Source organism: Pavona decussata, unplaced genomic scaffold, assembly GCF_977016875.1.
Source record: "Pavona decussata unplaced genomic scaffold, jaPavDecu1.1 SCAFFOLD_51, whole genome shotgun sequence".
Lineage (NCBI taxonomy): Eukaryota > Metazoa > Cnidaria > Anthozoa > Scleractinia > Agariciidae > Pavona > Pavona decussata.
In genome coordinates this window covers 765,001-784,490 of record NW_028145473.1, presented here as the reverse complement: position 1 = coordinate 784,490, position 19,490 = coordinate 765,001, and the positions used below count along the sequence as shown (strand labels likewise).

General features: G+C 40.0%; 1 pseudogene across 1 annotated transcript in view; it reads right to left on the bottom strand.

Moving 5' to 3' along the window:
- LOC146480978 (protein sidekick-1-like) overlaps positions 1-15,458 on the bottom strand; it is a 29,354-nt pseudogene extending 13,896 nt beyond the window's left edge. The window contains exons 1-12 of the transcript XR_014864505.1: positions 15,328-15,458; positions 14,516-14,806; positions 13,169-13,465; positions 11,936-12,220; positions 10,631-10,947; positions 8,621-8,762; positions 7,879-8,175; positions 6,947-7,288; positions 5,735-6,037; positions 4,767-5,063; positions 3,565-3,870; positions 2,450-2,743 (exon numbers count right to left, since the gene is read on the bottom strand). The product of XR_014864505.1 is annotated as a protein sidekick-1-like (transcript). The remainder of the gene's footprint in view (positions 1-2,449; positions 2,744-3,564; positions 3,871-4,766; positions 5,064-5,734; positions 6,038-6,946; positions 7,289-7,878; positions 8,176-8,620; positions 8,763-10,630; positions 10,948-11,935; positions 12,221-13,168; positions 13,466-14,515; positions 14,807-15,327) is intronic.
- Between the last annotated feature and the right edge of the window lie 4,032 nt (positions 15,459-19,490).

The window sequence follows — 19,490 nt, the reverse complement described above, 5'->3', positions numbered from 1 at the left end:
AGTAAAGTGGTCTTAGGCTTTATAAGTAATGAATCTCGTCGTTTTCATACCTACGTAGCCAACAGAGTTCAGCTTATCCACGAGCACACTACACCTTCACAATGGCACTATGTGGAAACTGCATTGAATACTGCTGACGAAGGGTCGAGAGGTATGTCTCCAAAGGACTTTGTTGAGAAAGCGGCATGGATCACGGGTCCTGACTTCCTGAAAGAACCTGTAAAGAGCTGGCTGAAGGAAGAAACGTATGAAGACCACGTGAATCCAGATTCCCCGGAAGTCAAAAATGTTAAGGTTAACATAAGCACGGTGAAAGAGAGCAGTGATATTGTCAAGAGACTTCGACGATTCTCCAGTTGGTTTAAAGCAAGATGGCTGTAGCACTTTGCCTGAAATACAAGAGACATCTCAGAGATAGAGTCCTGACCAAGAGAAAAGTGTCCAGCGGTTTGGCATCTGATGAAGGACCTGCCGGACGTAAGGATGTCAATTCTACACGAGTCAACGTAGCTGACTTAGAAGAAGCAGAAATGGAGATCATAAAGCACGTACAAAGAAATGAGTACCCGTCAGAAATTAAAAGTCTCCAAGACGTTCAAGAGAAAGTCGTCTATGGAAGTCGTAAGTCAGACAAAGAAAAGAAAGCCCTGTTTAGGAAGACAAGTTCTCTCCGCATGTTGGATCCAGTTCTAGACAGTGATGGTGTTATGAGAGTTGGTGGAAGAATACGGAAGGCCAATCTGCCCCCAACTCTAAAGAACCCTGTGATCCTACCAAAGTCAAGCCACATTAGTTCACTGATTATCAGCCATGTTCATGAAAGAACACATCATAGTGGAAGAGGGATAACTTTGAACGAGCTTCGTTCCTGTGGCTATTGGATTGTTAGCGGAAATGCGATGGTCAGACAGTTTATTTCTAAATGTGTAACATGTCGTCATCTTCGAGGGAGCCAAGGAGAACAGAAAATGGCAGATTTGCCAAAGTCGCGCGTAGAGCCAACGCCACCCTTTACCTATTGTGGGGTCGACTACTTTGGCCAACGTCCAACGAGGAAGATCTGTCGTGAAGAGATACGGAGCCTTGTTTACTTGCTTAGCAAGTAGAGCAGTGCACATAGAGGTGGCGGATTCTTTGGAAACGGATTCGTTTATAAATGCACTCAGACGTTTCATCTGTAGACGGGGATCGGTCAGGGAAATCCGCTGCGATAGAGGAACGAATTTCATTGGTGCAGAAGCAGAACTCAAGAAAGCTATTGAAGAAATGGATGACCAGGAGATCAAAGCAGAACTCCTTAAGGAAAGCATCGATTGGATTAAGAACCCTGCATCTGCTAGCAATTTTGGTGGTGTCTGGGAAAGACAAATCAGGTCAATCAGAAATGTCATGAATGGTCTCATCAGAGAACATGGTAGTCGTCTGGACGAAGACTCGTTGAGGACCTTCCTTTGCGAAGCCGAATACACGATCAACAACAGACCTCTGACGGTGGAGACCCTCAGCGACCCACATTCTGCACCACCATTATCACCAAGTATGCTGCTTACAGGAAAGACAAGACTTGTGCTGCCCCCGCCTGGAGAATTCAAGAGAGAAGACCTGTACTGCAGAAAGATGTGGCGGCGTACACAGCATATGGCTCAAGAATTCTGGTCAAGATGGTGTAAAGAATATCTGCAGCAGTTACAAGCAAGAAACAAGTGGATTCGGCCACGAAGAAACTTTCAGGTCGGAGATGTTGTGTTGTTGAAAGAAAACCAGTCTCCTAGAAACAGATGGCCCATGGCTAAAGTGGTGGAAACTCACCCCGATGATCAGGATCAAGTACGTTCGGTGACAGTGTTGACAAGTAATGGATCCAGACTGGAAAGACCTGTTAACAAGCTTGTGCTGCTCGTAGAAGCGTGAGAGACCGGGATTCCCCGACGAGGAGCCTGAGGAGCCAGAACTTTGTTAAGAAAGAGATTTACAGTGAAAGAAACTTTAAGTGTTTTCACTAAGCATGGAACATTGACATTGTGTTTGCTAAAGATTAGTTCCTTTTTGTAGAAAATGTTGGACATTTTGGGGAGCCATGTTACTGCTGGGCTTCGTGTTTCCCAGCTGGGTTCCCTGCGCAGACATTTAGTTTCGGGCATGCGCATAGGTGGCCTTTAATGTTTACCACGAGGGCCACCGAGTTTTTACCTCAATTTTAAGTTCACTAAGGTTTATTAGTTTTCACGGTTTGTACGGCAGTTAAGTTGACTCTTATGAAGGTCCATCGGTGTAACTGGAATTGCGAGTTTGTCTCACGGTGCCTCGTGTCGAAATAAACGTTGAAATTTACGGCTGGTTTACATTCGCATCTACATTGACGTTTTGACATTTCGTTTTCTTTTTGCTAATAATTAGGTAATAATTAGGACAACAAAGCAAAATACGTGGAAATGGTACGTGGACGTACCATCTTGGCTTGTGGTCACGGTTATGTTGTTAACTGGCCCATATCCTACATCAGTAAAGGCCAGCACGCGCACATAATACACCGTAAACTTCTTAAGTTCACCAATTAGGGCCCAGTTGACCAGCCTACGCTCTCGAACTTTCACTGTAGCATTAGGCTGGTTCTCGCGATATTCAACTTTGAAGCCTCTGATGATGCCATTCTTGAACGTCGGGGGGACTGAACCCCAGTGAAGAAGAAGGGTTGTGGAGCTTGGTGACGAGTATGCGACATACAAAGGAGGACGCTCGGGAACTGGGAAAAGTAAAATGGTTGTGATGAGTTAAAACATAGCAAGTAAAGTTTCTACTAAGTAGGAAAACAGCTGCGAGGTGTCTACATACATTAGTTTCTGTCTTTTGAATTTCTTATATATGTTTTCTCAGCTAAAATTGCTTTACATAGTGACGTCGCAAATTGCCAACTTTTTGTTCTACCTGTAATGTTGCTAGTCCAATTTGTGGTAACCACCAATAGCACCTTCCGTGACATTTTAAAGATACTGGGGCCAGGTTCACGAAAACTTCCTAAGTATTTATGATTACTTTAATGCTAAAGATCAGTTATCTTAACTTTCATTCACCATAAACTATCTATAAATTATGAGCAACAATTCTAAATGTTAAGGCCTTACTCGGAAAAATGAAATTCTGAGTCTCTGAAATGACCTCGGGGCCCCCATAGCTCAGCATCCCTTTCAACTCCCTTTGGAGATTCAATATTTCTTTTTTTCCGAGTAAGGTGGTGATGCAAGTGTTCCACAAATATAAATTGTGAGCTTTTGCTAAATCCATATAGTAAGACAGTGACCAATCATAAATGCTAAACGATTGATAAGCGCACAAAAGTACTAAGCTACTGCTTAAGCAAAAAGGCAAATGTCCGTAATCTAAAAGTGGACACCAATCCTCGACGGGTGCTCAGCTGTAGCGGAAAGCTACCGGAAGCATTTCCATTCCGCCAATAATGAGAGTTGTTCCATCAGCGTTACGTGAACCCCAGTATTTTGTTTCGCTAAGTAAAACAAATCCTTCACAAGATGAGGAGGAACAAAAAGAGAATCCTTTGAAACTTACTGTCCTCGTGTGTCCGTACGAATATGGTGTTACTGAGCCATCCATTTCTGGTAGTGAATGCTGTTACCCAAATATGATACTCGGTATACTTGTACAGGTTGACAAGCTGAGTATCAGTAACTGATATATCGACTGTTTTGTTTCTTAGCACGCTTGGGTGGACTGAGCTAGGCGCTTCTTTATAGTAAATCCTGTAGCCTCGGAGAATTCCTCGGATGTTTGGTAAAAAGACTGAATCCCATTCTACGAAGATTGAGGTTGAATTCGTGGCTTTTCCTATAAGGTTTCCAGGTGGCTTGTTAGGAACTGTGGAGGAAAACGAAGCAGAACGGAGAGCTTTATAAACCAACTGGGAATTTTGTTCTTTAAAACTTGGAATTTTACCATGACGCGACGAGCCCTCCGATTGACTGAAATTTAGGTTTTTAGCACAATTTTTGTTTTCTTAAAACAAAAAACATATAAAAAGAACCGCGCTTCTTGCTTACTTTCTATGATAGTAACAATTATTCGAATACATCGATTTACATACTTTGGTCAGTTGAGCTTGTCCAGCATCCCGCACATTTAGAAAAGGAGTTAATCTCCACTGGATATAAAATAGGTAAAGAGTTAAATACCCCTCTCCACCGAAGACATTATTGTCAACATCAACTTTCTCACTTTCCTCACGTCTACACCTCCTTAATTTCCACGAAAAATAACCTTCTTTCTAACTGTTGTATGACTGGCCCGCCTAGACTAGTAACTACTCTTTCATAATTGTGGGCCACATGAGTTCGTGCGATCGGTTTTGTTCTTAGTCAGTTTTGGCATTAGAGCGATTTTCAATGGAGTGTTGTAAAACCAAAACTAAAGTAATTTCTCTGGCCAATCACAACAGATGTAAACAGCACAATCAGCCAATCAGGACTCGAAACAAATACACGTAACCTGCGTCAAGCGCAGGAAAACGCGTGCGACCAAGCACGATTGGTTTTGGTTTGGCTTCCCATTGGTTGAGAAAATGGCGCGAAATTTGCCAACCAATTATATAGTCTAGTAAAGCAAAAACCAACGCAAACGCGAAATTACTTTCGACACTCAATCGGAGACCGCTCTAGAACAACAGTGCAATCTCGGGTGAGTGGAGCGGGAGGGGGGGGGGGGGGGGGGGAGTTGGGGTAAGTAATTGCAAAATGGCTGCTTAGCATTTGGCTTACCTTCTTCGTCTGTATCTTCTAGTATTGCATCACTCCATGGCCCGACTCCTACAATGGTGAAAGCCGCCATCTTGATGCTGTAATTGGTCCAGATCTCCAAACCAGTGATCGTCAGTGACAGGACTGAAGAAGCCAAAGTGTAGTTCCTAATTTTCTGCCCAGTAGTGGTGAATAGATCTAGCTTGTAACCAAGGCAGATGCCGTTTATGGTTTCGTTGGATACGGGAAGCCAGTGAGCTTTGATAACTGTTGATTCAGTTCCAATGGCCCTTATGTCACTTGGTGGATCATCGGGAACTGAGGTCAATAATCAAGAACGTTGTCTTATAATACTATAAAAACTTCATTGACACTCCCCAAAGAGGCTTTTCAGAGACAACAGCTTCACAACAAGTAGGTAGATAAGAAAAAAGACTGAGGAGAAGCCATTGGTAGGAAGATTTTTAGGGTTAAGAAAGTTATGGTTTTCAAAATTAATTACTTATTCCAGTGACAAGTTCTGCCTCCTTTGCTCTAAAATGTCTAATTATCAGCCTAAGATGGATCACTCCAGAAACGATCATTTCAATTTGGTAAATTTTAGATTTGTATCTTAGATTAAATGTAAATGCGATTATAAAATCCATTCTCCTGCCGCTTTCTTCACGACTGTCTTTTGAAGAGAGAGGACGAAAGTCTTCGCCATCTGCCTTAGAGCACTTACGATTTCTCAGAGTTAGACGGCCAGCTGGTCAGTTTTTGTGTGTATGCACCGATTTACAGTTTGAAGCGGACTGTTGCTATTTGTCTTGAGCAAAATAAAAGATTTTGTATGTGGTACGACTAAAATGGAGAAATTTGAAGTAACGGTAATGTCCTTCAATTTAGTACTTTTCCATTTCGAGTGAGCTACTGATTGGTCTACTCGGCCAGTTCTAACATATGGTAAGCCTCCATTAGTTTTGCACTCACACTAAGACAAAACGTACCGTCTTGTTCCGTACGAACGAACACGGGCTCAGAAAAGTTCCCCAAACCAACAACTGTCCGTCCGCCCACTTGGATGGAATATAACTTGTACTTCCCTAATCCTGTCAGTTCTACATTCAAGGAAGTGCTGTTTATTGTTACCGTGGAGATGTTGTCGTTCATTTTATCAACTCTCCGGTATATCACGTGGTATGCCACGATTATTCCATTCACGTGATCGGGGGGAATAGGCTGCCACGTGACGTTTATACTCGTGGAGCTTGTGTTGTATGCTGCTACGTTTATAGGGGAATGATTAGGTGCTGAACCATGGGAACAAACATTAAAAAGACAAAGATTAATACAGTTTATATAAACACAACGACGCTAAGAGAAGGTACCTACGTATGGACAACACTAAAAGTTGCCACAGCCTTTCGCTCTAACAGAGTTGACATTTTGTCAGTCAGTCTTAAATTAGAGGATTTTTTAATCTATCGTCTGGAATTTCAATATGTTTCAAAGATACAACCATCTTGTTACATCGATGATGTATACTGACGCTATTCTTTGCCACCAAAACACTACACAAATAAATAAACAAACAAAAACATAAACATAACAAACAAAATAACGTAAGGAAGTGTACCACCACTTATTAAACGTATTCAAAGGATGACCTCCCGGAAACTAGAATCAAGGACAAAAGCGCTTGGGACAATATAAAGTATGCTATAAACTGCTAATTTAGTGTGACCAAACTAAAAAACACCATGTTATCCCCTTATTACGCATTCTACTCCCTAACACCCTCCCCCATATTAAAGGTCCTCTAAGCATTTTTCTTATACGGGCTAGGGTCGGGGGAACGGAAATGTTTCGTTCGCGATTACCGTGTCTCTGTGGCGCGCATAGGAAAATATGGTAAAAGCGAATTTGTTCGAACTCTTTTGTCTTTGACTGTATAATATACGTAGTTCCTTTTACCCTGAGGTAGCCTGCACAGCGGTCGTTTCCTTTCCAAGTTATGGCGATAGCCTCCTGCGCTTTCGCAAAGGAAACGACTGTCAAGCAGGCACTTTGAGGCATTCTTAGATTCAATTTTATGCTATATCTTATAAAGTTGTATCAAACGTTACAAAACATTAAGCAAACGCGTTTCACTGGAAATAAAATAAACTCTATAATTCGCCAAGGTTTCTAAGCTAGCCCGTATACAAGATTTCACATACCAGCTTCCGCCGTGGTGAAGTTTTTTGCCAAGGTTGGCACACCATCTTTGATGGTAAATGCCAACACCTTGACCGTATAAGTCGTATATGCCTTTAACCCCTTCAAATTAAAGCTCAATGGCTCGTTCTGTACACTTCTTTTTCTGCGCGATGGTTGAGTATCATTGACTTTGATAACAATGGCCGTCCAGTTTTCACTTAAAGATTTGGTTTCCTTGTATTTGACTTTATATCCTTGGAGCTTGCCATTGATGGAGTACTCATGCACTGGTTTCCACTGCAGAATCATTTGTGAAAAAGTCGTCTGTTGAACGGTCAAATTTCTTGGTGGTTCACTTGGAGCTAACGTGAAAAATAAATAAATAAATAAATAAATAAATAAATAAATGAATAAATAAATAAATAAATAAATAAATGAATGAATAAATTATGCCATTGATATTAAGAGGAAAAAAAAGATGGAGCAAAATGAACACTAACCGACGATTTCAAACTTTTGCCAGATATATTCTGGAAAAGACCTGAAGATTTATTGAAGATCGAGCAAATATTAAAAACAAATGTTATTCAGGTTCATGATCGAAGTCTCCGCGGGCAGAATTCTCCCCTGGTCTAAGGATGGTTAAAAGCGTACCAAAAAGTACCTAAATAGGAAAAACGTATCCAGAGAAGCCGGAACCAACCCAAGTTTCAATCTGTTCCATTTCAAATCAATCTGTCGAGAAAAATGCTTAAAACAATTTCTGTGGATTAGTAAAGGTTTTTTTTTTTTAACAATAACAGGCTATTGATGGCAAAAACACAAGGTATTTTTGGGCGATACTATGAGGTGGTTTTCCATTTAATACTGAAACATAGTGCCTATGACCGGTTTTTCCCTGCAACCCCGTTGTCAATAAGGATATGCTTTGTTTTACTTTATCCAAACCTACCGTCTTCTTGTGTCTTTAGACTGATCGTATCTGTGATATTTCCCTGCCAGGAGCTTGTGGAGCCAAAAACTTTGAATTCATAACGAGTAAAGGGTTTTAAGAAGTTCAGCTCCGCGTTTGTTGAGGAAGAATTGACCGTGTAATTAAAACGTTCTCCTCTCAGCAGATCGTAGATTTCCACTCGATACTCAGAAACTGCCTCTCCCAGCTTGTTCGGGTCTGGTGGCTGCCAAGCCAGACCTACGCTGGTTGAGCTTGGAACAGTGTTCGTGATATTTACGGCATCAACCTTAAAATCTGAAAAGAAAAATAATTGAGTGAAGCTTGTTTCAAAGTGAGTGCACAGAGCTGAGGGACGCCGCCGTTGAGTTGTTTTGCGTTAAGTGACTTATTCAAGGGTGTGGACAGCATGTATGTAGCGGAGACTCCTGAAAATGTTGCTGGGACGGTCTGATTTGGCTCGTTTGATTGTTTTTTGCTTTTACTGGATCGGAAGGATTAGTTTCACAAACTGTACACATAATGGGAAGGGCACAACTTGATCGAGAGAGCCTTAACTAAAAGGTGGAGAGACAAGACTAAGAGATATGCCGGACAGTATGACGGTAGCTTGATCGAGAGGTTAGGGCGCCGGACTTGAAATCCGGAGGTCACGGGGTTCACGTCCCTCACTGAGCGCTGGCTGGATATTTCTCGGGGCTCGTTAGCCCCGAGCTGAAAAACAAATCTAATTCATAGTTACCATAATCACAAGTGTAGAACTCTACTCTCATGGAAGACGCATAGTCCCAATCCTTTGGTAGAATCCGAATAAAAATGGCTCTGATAACTGGAATGATCATATTGTACACAACGGTGTTCCTATCCCAGTTCCCTTGGAATGACTGCGAACGCAAATAAGTGGAATCTTGGTCACTTTGATGATTTAAAACGTCTGGTTAGTACAATGGCGTTATCACGCTTGGACTACCGCAAAGGCATTCTTTATGGCCTACCCAAGCAGGAATTAGGTAAACTCCAGGAAGTCCAGAATAACACTGCACGTTCAATCAGGCCTTCTCATCACTCTCAAAAATTCCCATGGTCTATCGCCGGCCTATTTTTCCTTCCTCAAACATGAATATCGCCCTCTTTGTCTAACCCCTTTTTAATAATGACTATTTTTTTTAACAATGTATTTTTAAGATTTTCCTATAATTGTAAGCCCACTGGGATTTTAAATGTACAGAAAAAATGGTAATTATTTAATTTATTTTGAACGTATACCCTTTCTACTGCGAATGACTGTGCCTCTAATGTAACTAAAACCTTGCAATTTTGGTTATAATCATTTTCATAAATACTGTTACCAGAAATGTTAAACCTTTAGTAAGTTCACCACCACTAAATGGCGGCCATATTGGATTTCTTGATTTCCTCAAACTACATGAAAGGGCTAAAATTAAACAAAAAGCGAAAAGTTATCAAAACCAATAAAGGAACACTAATATAGGCTAAAACATAGGAGTTTCAGTAAGAAAATTATCATTTCTTTACTTTTAAAGGAGCTTTTCCATTTTCTGAAAAAAAAAAAAAAAAACAAATATCTGTCTAAAGTCAGTTGTCATAGTAATATCAAAGTTAATGACCACTAACCGACCACATCAAATTATTTCCAGATATATTTTGAAAAGTTACGAAGCTTCAGGGTGTTTGCATAAATATTATTCAGATTAAAAGTCGTCGCGGGCAGAATCTGCACCCCGGTTTAGATAGGATTAAGAAGACGGTTTCATCCTCTTGACCCTGAATAATATACCAATGTGCCGCGTGCCTTTACGATTTAAACTACTGAGGGTAACTTCTGTTGGCTCAAATTTATGACTCCAATCGGTGTTCGGTTCGGGTATCTTTTAAAGAATGAAGAACACTTTGCTTTGTTATAAGGTCAAGTCTTTGAAAAATTTTCAATCTTCCGTTTGTAACAGAGTATGATTTATCTGCACTGAAAAATCTGATAACCGGTGCCTTTCCGACATTTCTCCCATTTGCAAATTCATTTGTGACTTTCCGAAGATTTTCCTAGGGTCTTTTGAACATCACTCAATATTTCTGGACAGTGTTTACTTCCAATCTCCGTCCGAAGATTATTCAAACGTTTTCAAACACGGTTCGATGGGCATTCTAGCATTTCTGATCTTTCCGACGATTACCCCAGAAGAAGATGACCGGAGCATGATCTATGGATGTCTCGACTATACCCCAAATACGAACCAGCTCAACTATTTATCTCCGTTTCTGTTCAAAATCCAGCGGTGAAGCTAATTTGCATTCTTGTTTTCAGAACCCTGATTATTTTTCTTAAGTGTCTCACCACTGAGAAAAAAGGTAGGCATTGGGTACGAGGATGGACATGAGGGCGGCCTTGAATTAAAACATCAAGTACAGATGGCTTTCCTGACATCATAAATTAAGTGGTCAACTAATGGAAAAATTTGGAGACTCCCAGATTAATAATCCCTAAAATTTCTTCATTGAGTGTGCGGCAGAAACTGAGCAAAATAGGCCAAATATTTTTCAAAATGCACTGCCTACTTTTTAAACTTTCCTTGCCTTCTACCTTGCAGCTAATGTGAAATACTGGATAAAATCTATGACTACATCTTTATGTCACGGCAAAGTTACCAAACCTGTGTCATCAACCGATGCATGTTCCATACACATGTTTAAAATAAAACACAATTTTGCCCTGTTTTGTATCAAAATGCCTTACCTTAATCATTCCAGAGTGCCTGTACGCTTCAAAATGTACTCCATCACGACTGAAATTCAAGTAATACTTTTTAACCCATTGGTCTGCATCGTATCGCCCTTGAGTTGCTACTTTGACCACTGTAACCTTTGCTCTGAAGTCAACTTGAAGCCAAGGTTCTCGGTCACCTGAACGGGCGCTCCATGACCCTGCGATGTTGCTTGCACCCTGGTAATTTAACCGAGCGAGTTTTGGGGCGTGATTACTACTGTCCTCAGAAGATGCCGTGATCTGAGAGTCAGAAATACTGCCATTTTCCATGCCTAGAGCTCGACAGCCTGTGGTTAAAACGCAAAATAGATAAGTAATTAGATAAAGCAGGTAGAGCGATGGTCTTTGCTTTGCTGCTCTTCTCAGTTTGGTGTTGTTTTCTTCCACAGAGGAAGTTTTAGCTTCCCAAGTATATAAAAATAAAAGATGCCTGCGAACCTTTGTGGAAGCTTAACAAAATGCCTATGGTAACTGAGCTATCAACTAACATTCCTTTCGATTAAGGGGGCGGGAAGGGGAGGGAGCAGAAATGCCCCTAACAGTTTCGTAGCACAGCGGGCGACCAACACTACTGAATCACGAAACTGATATATTCCTTCAGGTGAGCAGAAGTTACCTTGCCATACGAAATTAGAGATTATCCACATCAAGTTATTTGAAATTTAGAACATGACTTAGATTAACCTGAATGGAGGGGAAAGCTAGTTTAAGAAAGGAATTATGCGCAAAATGCGGGTGAGGCTTCTAACAGTAGAAAATTAATAGCAGATTCGAAACTTCCAATCGTCGTCATTTTCCGCTGAGAAGGTTTGAGCACAAGCCCCCTTTAATTCAGTGACGAATGGTGTATCAATTTTTCTTAGTTACTTTTTTCCCCCCAACCCCCTTGGTGCAATGTTGGTTCCACCACAAACAATGATGTATAAAGATTCACTGTTAAAGCTCAACATTGAAATGGAGAGGAGGGTAGGGAGGCCAGGTAAAACTTAAATCTACTCAACAGAATTGAACACGATCGTAGTCACAAGCTGCATTTGGGTTCATTTAACCAATTCATCATTGAGGGAGGGTTACTCATTACGCACTGACGCATGCACAGAGAGGAAAACTGAACAACTCGGAACATTAACATTGAGTAATCAGAGCCTGTGTTTTTGATGATGCCACCACACTCTATAAGTATATCTCCACGGCACAAAACGTTAATGTCAAAACGATGACAGTGCATCGGCAAAAGTCTGGTACCAAGTAGTCTGCCTCGACTGAATAACCTACCGTCAATATTAGTGATGACTGTAAAATATTCACTGAAGTTCCCTGATCCCTTGGACGTATAAGCAGCCATCCTTAATTTATAGACCTTTGACTTCTCCATACCCGTGATGACCATATTAAAATTATTAGGACAGCTGAAAGTCTCTCTAAGGGCGTCATCCATTTGCACGACGTAACACTTGATAATTCCATGAACATGGTCTTCTGGGATAGCTTTCCATGTCACGTCGATGCTAGTAAAACTTGTGCTGTGGGCCAGTATTATCGGTGGCGGGAGGCTGGGAACTGTTATGAACAAGTAACGCGAGAGCCGTTAAAATCAGGCGGGGAGGGGAGGGGTGGAAAATGAACCGTTATAATTAAGTCGGAGTTTTGATATCGATAATTGAGAGACTGAGGATGTACCCGTAAGTACTCAATCGAATATCAAACTGGCATTTTTCGATGCGATTTTGTGTACCAGTTGCGAAGACCTGTGTAAACCACCGGTGACGTTGAAAGATTTAGAAACTGTAGACTGTAGACGATTTTGCGAGTGAAATCGGTAAGCGGGAAAACGTACCATAGGAACGGACACTCATGCCGAATTCGCTCGTGCAATTTTCATTTCATCCCGACGATCTTTCCATGTGTCTTCGTGAGTGGGTTAAAACGTGCAATAGAATGATAACTAAGGGCGCTTTTCATATTTGTAAGACTGAATTGGCTGACCAGACTGGTCAGTTCGTAAACGGAATATACAATTTTATAGAGTACGTTTTATCCTAGTCTTTCGATTTTTTTCAAAATAGTGTGTACCATCTTCGGAGTAATTATTTTTCAAGATTTTGAGGCAGCATCCCTTCAAAATGACGCATTTGATTTATAGACTGGCCAGTCCGGCCAGCCAGTTCAGACAAATGGAAAGCACCCTAAGAGTCTCTTTAAAAGAAGGAGACGAATAAACATCGCTCAAATATCTTTCGATTTTATTGTGATTGGCATTACTCTGCAGTTTCAGTCAGGTTGTAAATAGGCTCACTCGAGGGTGCACTTACTCGGTGCCGACTAATCGCAGGTTAGGTTTAAAAGTTTCGGATTCTCACTTCTGGTCGAAAAGAAAGGCACCTGAGAAAAGCTGGAATCTTGTACTTCAATTAACGTTTCTGAATTATTATATGCGTTTGTAAACCACGCTGTAAATTGCAAGAATCATCGATTATTACTTTAGTTTCTAAATTGTACATTTCTTACCGCCCTCTTCTGATCGAACCACAATGACAGGACTTGGAGGCCCTTGACCAGCAGTAGTAAAGGCCGCAACTGAAATGTTGTACAACGTGTATTTCTGCAGGTTTTGTAGCTCCACTGACGTACTGGGAGCATTCACAGTTATTTGCTTTTGATGGCCAGAAGTTTGTTCAACGTACATGACGTGGTAACCTAGGATGACACCTTGGTGGTGATCAACGGGCACTGGTTTCCAGGTTACAATGACATTCTTTGAGTTGTTGAGGAAGCCACTGACGTTTAATGGATGAGAAGTGGGTACTGAAATGAAATAATTGAATGAGATCATATCATTTGTACTGTAAGCTATTCCAAATGAATTCGGAGACGCGTGCAGTAGTAACTAGAAGGATAAATTAAGGGACATACTATGCGCAACAACACCAGCTGCACACAGCCTTGTTCGTGGGGTCTTTAGAGTATTTAACTATTTCTTAGAGACGCTGTACAAATATATCCAAACGTATGAAAGGCTTATGAAAGGGTTACATACGTGGTCACTTACACGAGCGCGTAGAAGGGCACACTAGAAAGTCATCTTCGATTTACAAACATTACAACCTCCAACACAATAGTAAAATGCCTGAACGCTTCATCGAGCAATTTCACATCATCGCCAAATGTAGCGGCAAATTTGATTGCCTCGTTAAAGAAATGCTGTACATTCGCATGCGTAAACCAACACTGAACGTGCAAACGGATTCCATCCGCGCCAAGGTGTTTGTTTAGTCCGTTTATTCTAATTTATGCTTACTTGTACCTTTCTTTATTTGCATGCTATTTAACTAGTCTCTTGATAATGGAGTCACGATGACCCCGAAGCGTGGAGCAATAAATCTTTCCTGGTTTTTTATATGCCTTTGCTTCTGCAAATCCCTCCTGATCAAACTTTTTTTAGTAAATCGTAAAATCATCTGGTAAATTAAACTCACGGAATAACAAAAAAGTTAAAAGACCTTATCTTGAACAGAATTGTCTTGTTTTTTTTTTTTTTACGTTTGACCGCAATCAAACAGATCCCTAACTCTGAAACCTCAGGAGTTAGGAGCTTCCCAAGGAAATCAGGGAGTCAAAGACAATTGAGCAGTTTCATAAAAGTCCTTGAAGAGTCATCATAATTGGCTGCCTCTCTAAATTAACCACTATTGTTGCTGCTGAAACCCTTTAAACAAGTTTTCAGTTAGATTTCAAAATATCTTTTGTTATTATCATCTTTATAATTTTATCACTAATCTGATAATATGTCGTTCGTTCCGGCATTTTTTTTTTCTGGGAACCATCTAGGACTCAAACATAAGTTCTGTTACCCACCGCCTGCTCCCGTTTTTGCCAGCACTTCTTTGCTTTCCTTTCCTTCTCCCTCAAGAGTGTGGGGCCTGGCACTGATAATATACCATGTATTTGGTAGCAGCTTTTTTAGCTCGTATACTGGAATCAGGTATTCAGCCATGGCGCTGGTTTTCTGTGATGAGCCATTCAACCGATAAAAAATCTCCACTCCGTTAAAAATGCCATGAGTTAGTTCTTCGGGTTCATTCCACGACACGGCTATAGAGGTATTACTTGTGTTGTAGGCAGTTACCTGGAGAGGCTTTATGTAAACTGCAACAAAAAGAAAGGTATTTTCGAAAATTTGCCTTATTGTAACCTACAATGATCGACAGAAATAGCTGATACAGATCGTAAACCGCCCTGTTGTTCCCACAAATTATCTTCTTCATATTCAAAAATTAAGTTTCCGATAGGGGAATTGAAAGGAAGCAAAAATTCCTCAAACATTTTTTCTCTGCATTAATGTTAAGGTCAAAAAGGTTGTCCAATTACTTACAAGCAATTAGTAGAAACCTTTTAGTTGTACATTACAAGTTTTATTGAAGATGCTATAAAAATTAGTACAGGGTTGCAACATAAACAGTCCATTACATTAAATAAATAAATAAATAAATAAATAAATAAATAAATAAATAAATAAATAAATAAATAAATAAATAAGCATTATAATTAAACCTTAACGATATTTAGAATTATGCCAGGCTATGTTCCACTTTAATAAGAGTATACGTAGATAAACATTTCAACTTTTGAAACAAGACTGACGCGAAAGCACTAGTTTCCATACTTACCATCATTGGCTTCCATACCAATGAATTTAACAGATACACTACCCAGCATGCCCATCAACTGTATACTTGTGTCGAGTGGTTCAATAACCTTGAACCCAGTCCCTGTAAATCTCACGGTAAAGTTGGCTGCTAGATCTGTAACGCGCCTGAAATTATCATATTTCAAAAAGATAAAATATGTAAAGCCAGAATGTAAGGTGCCCGATTAAAGTAGATTAAAATTTGAGTCTATTTTGAATAGCAGTGCAGAAGGATGCTGCATACGAAACTCCTTCGATCTCCCGGGAAATAGTTAGTTTCGTTTCCTCTAATCTCTATGCTTTCCTTGGTGGGACAATTAGATTTTTCGATAGACAAAAAAATCTGTTTTCTCAGAGTATTTGTCGCTTGTTGTATAATTTGCCAGAAATGATTGGCTGTGAGAATTGAGGGCCTCAGCCTTACCAGAAAAGAACGTTGTCGATCTTTGAGACTGAATTTTCTATGTAAATGCTTTTGACCTGCAAGGATAAAAATTGAAATTATTAGGTTATTTAACATTTTGAATTTGTCGCTTTCGTGATGCAAATTTTATACTTAAATATAATCAGTGTTAACTTTTATGTTTTAGATAATTTCGTTCAAGTTTTTGCCCGTTTTTTGGTTTTTGGACTCAAATATTTTGTGAATCAAATATGGTAACTGTTTGGAAATAAGGTATGAGTACGAGGTCATGTGACGTCATCATTTCATCTTGCGGAAAACTCTTACATTTACATTTACTCTTACATATCTTATTTTCCATAATTAATATTCTCTCTTTCATAAGAGACAAAATTCCCAGTCTGAGTAGTAATCTTGTGTAGTAGAAATAATAAATAAGCAATAAAACATTTTTAAAAAAATATCTCAGTACTGATATTGAAAATCAACCTAGATCACCTATCTATTTTACTCAACAAAGTTGGTGCTTTATTAACTGCTTATAATATTGTTATAGTTTGTTTTAAATTTAGCATTTCTTACATTAACAACCAGAAAATAAGTAAGGTATTTTCCTCAAGATTTCAAGTGAAGTTAAAAAACATTTTACTAGTATTAACCTGATTCTCCAGCCAAGCTGTTTTGTTGTGGAACATTTGTGATCCTCTGTTCAGCAAATCCGAGTGAAACGTTTCTCCAGTTAACTCTACGCTCACATTGACGTGAAGGTTAGCTCCGCCTAACAAACAAGTGTGAAAACTGAGTGTTTTGATACGTAAAGAGTCTCACTGAACCTCTCTTATCTCTTGTGTTGTAGCCAGCACCTCCTCAATGAATATAAGACTTAATTCCTTTGAGAATTTGAAACTCTTCAGGCCCCGTCCACACTAATGCGCTTTCAAAAGTATCCGTTTTCTTCGCGGGGAAAACGAAGCAAAAGAGTTTCAGCCACACTAGCGTTTTTGTATCGTTTTCACCTGTCCACACTAAAATGCTCGAAAATGATGAAAACGACTCGGACCTGAGATTGCACATGTGTTAACCATCCTCCATCTTGGATAGCTGCTCTGATTTGGACTGGAACCGATGGCATGCGACGCTTTTTACGTCATCGTTTTTAAAAGTCTCCGTTTTCACCTGTCCACACTAGAAACGGAGTGTTTTCAAGACGATACGTTTTCAAACGTCTCCACTTTTGAAACCGTTTTCGAAAGTGGGCGTTTTTGGGCGTTTTAGTGTGGATGATAGGTTACAGAGACGGTTTGGGTTAAAAGAGCTTGGCCGGTAAGTCAATGCATGGATACTCCGCCTTCTTCCTTTGTGGACCTAACGCAACTACGATAACGAAGACAATCACGGTATTCGACTGTTATAAAACAGAAACAATTACTTGGTACCAAAAGTGACTCCTCAGGCGTGTTGCGTAATTAAGGTCACTTCCACCTTTTGCGGCCATATAAACAGGGGAGAGATTATATTCGGAACAGTGTGGTCAGAATTCCATATTTGAAAGACTAACTACGCGCGCGGCCATAAAAGGACCTCTCTGAAACCACGATCAGTGACGAGAGCATCCTGACTAAATAACAATATTATTATTGATTTCGATGGTACTTAAAAGTACCGCTAAGTGGTAATTCAGCAGTTTTAAACAACTAGTAATAGTTCTCCGTCAAAGAACTCCCCCTTTGACGAAGCCCAGTGCTTTGAATCTCATTAAGCAATTATTAAGAACTCTTTGAACAAATAGAATTACAAAATAATTGCAATGTGTATTCTGTAGGAACAGGGAGTAGCCTTGTTTTGGTCCCAGGATCTTTTATTTCTTGACGCGGTAAATATCTTGTGTAATGGTGCAAGGATTAAAACGCCTTATATTTTAAGGATGACCCAACAGGACGAGTAGCTGAAAATCTATACCCCATCGAAAACGACTTTTTCAAAGTTCTGGTCAATCAAGCCAGATAAGCACTTGAGTAAACGGTTCGATAGAAAAACTTGAAATAGATTTAGTTGAAAATTTCCATTGCTTTTGTTTCAATTTTTAGTCTTTTTGGAGGTCGTCTCGCTTGCGCCTGGTGTTTCTCACTTCCCTAAAAAATAACGTACACTCAAATTGTAGCAAATCTACAAGAATGCTTGAAGACAACCTACCTTTGTAGAACCTGAACAGCGTCTCTACTTGCAACTCGGTCAGCGCCATATTCCAAACCACGAGGTCATCAAAGGAAGCTAACGGCTGCTGACTGGAACCTAGCTTGATGTATTTTTCGTTCTGAATATCTCTTCCTCCATAACAATGCCTTACCACAGACGTTAATAGTTTTCCGTTTCGATACACTTTCACTCCGCCAATGCCATCAGATATCTTCCGTGTGAATACCAGTTGTGTCCAGATTCGCTGAGGAACGCCAAAGGTAAATGAACACGATTTTACCTTGGCAACAATTTCTAAGGTCAGTTCTTCCCTGCTACCATTTTTCTGATAAAGATACGTTCCTTTGTCTCCATTCTCTAGATTGCCAACAGCAAGGAACGTCTGTACAACACCAGGGCCTTTGCTCTGATAACGAATCCAAAGGCTAATCGTAACATCTTCGATTGAGGGGTAAATTAATCCAGTCCACGTGTCTTTGGAGAGGCGGATAGGTCCTCCATCTCCTGACAGTTTTACCGCTCGTCTCCGAACACCTGAAGTTGTTTGCAATCTACCGTTGACTTCAGCCCATGCTATTCCTTGCAGGTCCTTGATATCGTTGGCATCATCAAACGTCCATAAATACTTGGAGTATGACAAGAGGTCGTCAACTTCGAAAATGTCATAGTCTGTTGATATGAACAGTGGGCGGTCAGAAAGAAAAATCCAGTCAGTTTTTGTCAAATATTAGGGCGGTTTTCATTTGAAAGTATTAAAACCAAAACAATAGTAATTACTGTGGCCAATCATGAGAGGATTGAGTGCGAAAGAGTCGGAAGTATAGATTATCATTTGTAAGTGAACATTTAAAGATTAAAAGCGAAACTATGCTATTAAGACGTCTCCTATAACAACGCCCGGTTGTTAAGGCAAAGAATAAAGTTGTATTCTTTAGCCATCGAAGTCCTATTATAGCCCTATTGTATTTTTTTTTATTTTGAATGTTCTTGCTAATATGAAATGCGTCTACGGCCGGGTTCAGTCCTTTGTTTTGGGTTACTGGAGGATTAGCTGTTTCCATCAATCATTGAATAGACAGAACCCTTCTCAATTAATACGCGTGAAGTTCCTTGGAGGGCAGTTTTTTGTAGCTCGTTGATGTTAATGACACCAGGGATCTTTTCTAAGTGCTTCTCTATAGACCAATTTGGATATATTAAAGCTCTAGCTTTGATACCAGGCTTAGAGACCAAAACAGAGACGGCCAAAATTGGAGCTGTCTCCGTTTTGAATTATCACATTCGTTTGACTTCGATTTGAAGGTCCATATAGAGTTTTTCGTGATGTTTTGTTAGGGTGTTTCGCTCTGATGGTATCGATCGAATATTAGCTTGCACATTCGGCAGTATAGTCCTTTATCACTATGCCAGGTTTGTTCGCTGGTTAAGTCCTCTATCCATGTGCATACGCATGTCTTAAAGTATTGTGTTATCATTATCATTATCATATTATTGCGTAATATAACTCTAATTTATGCTGTCACTAATGCTAATAGTAATAGACC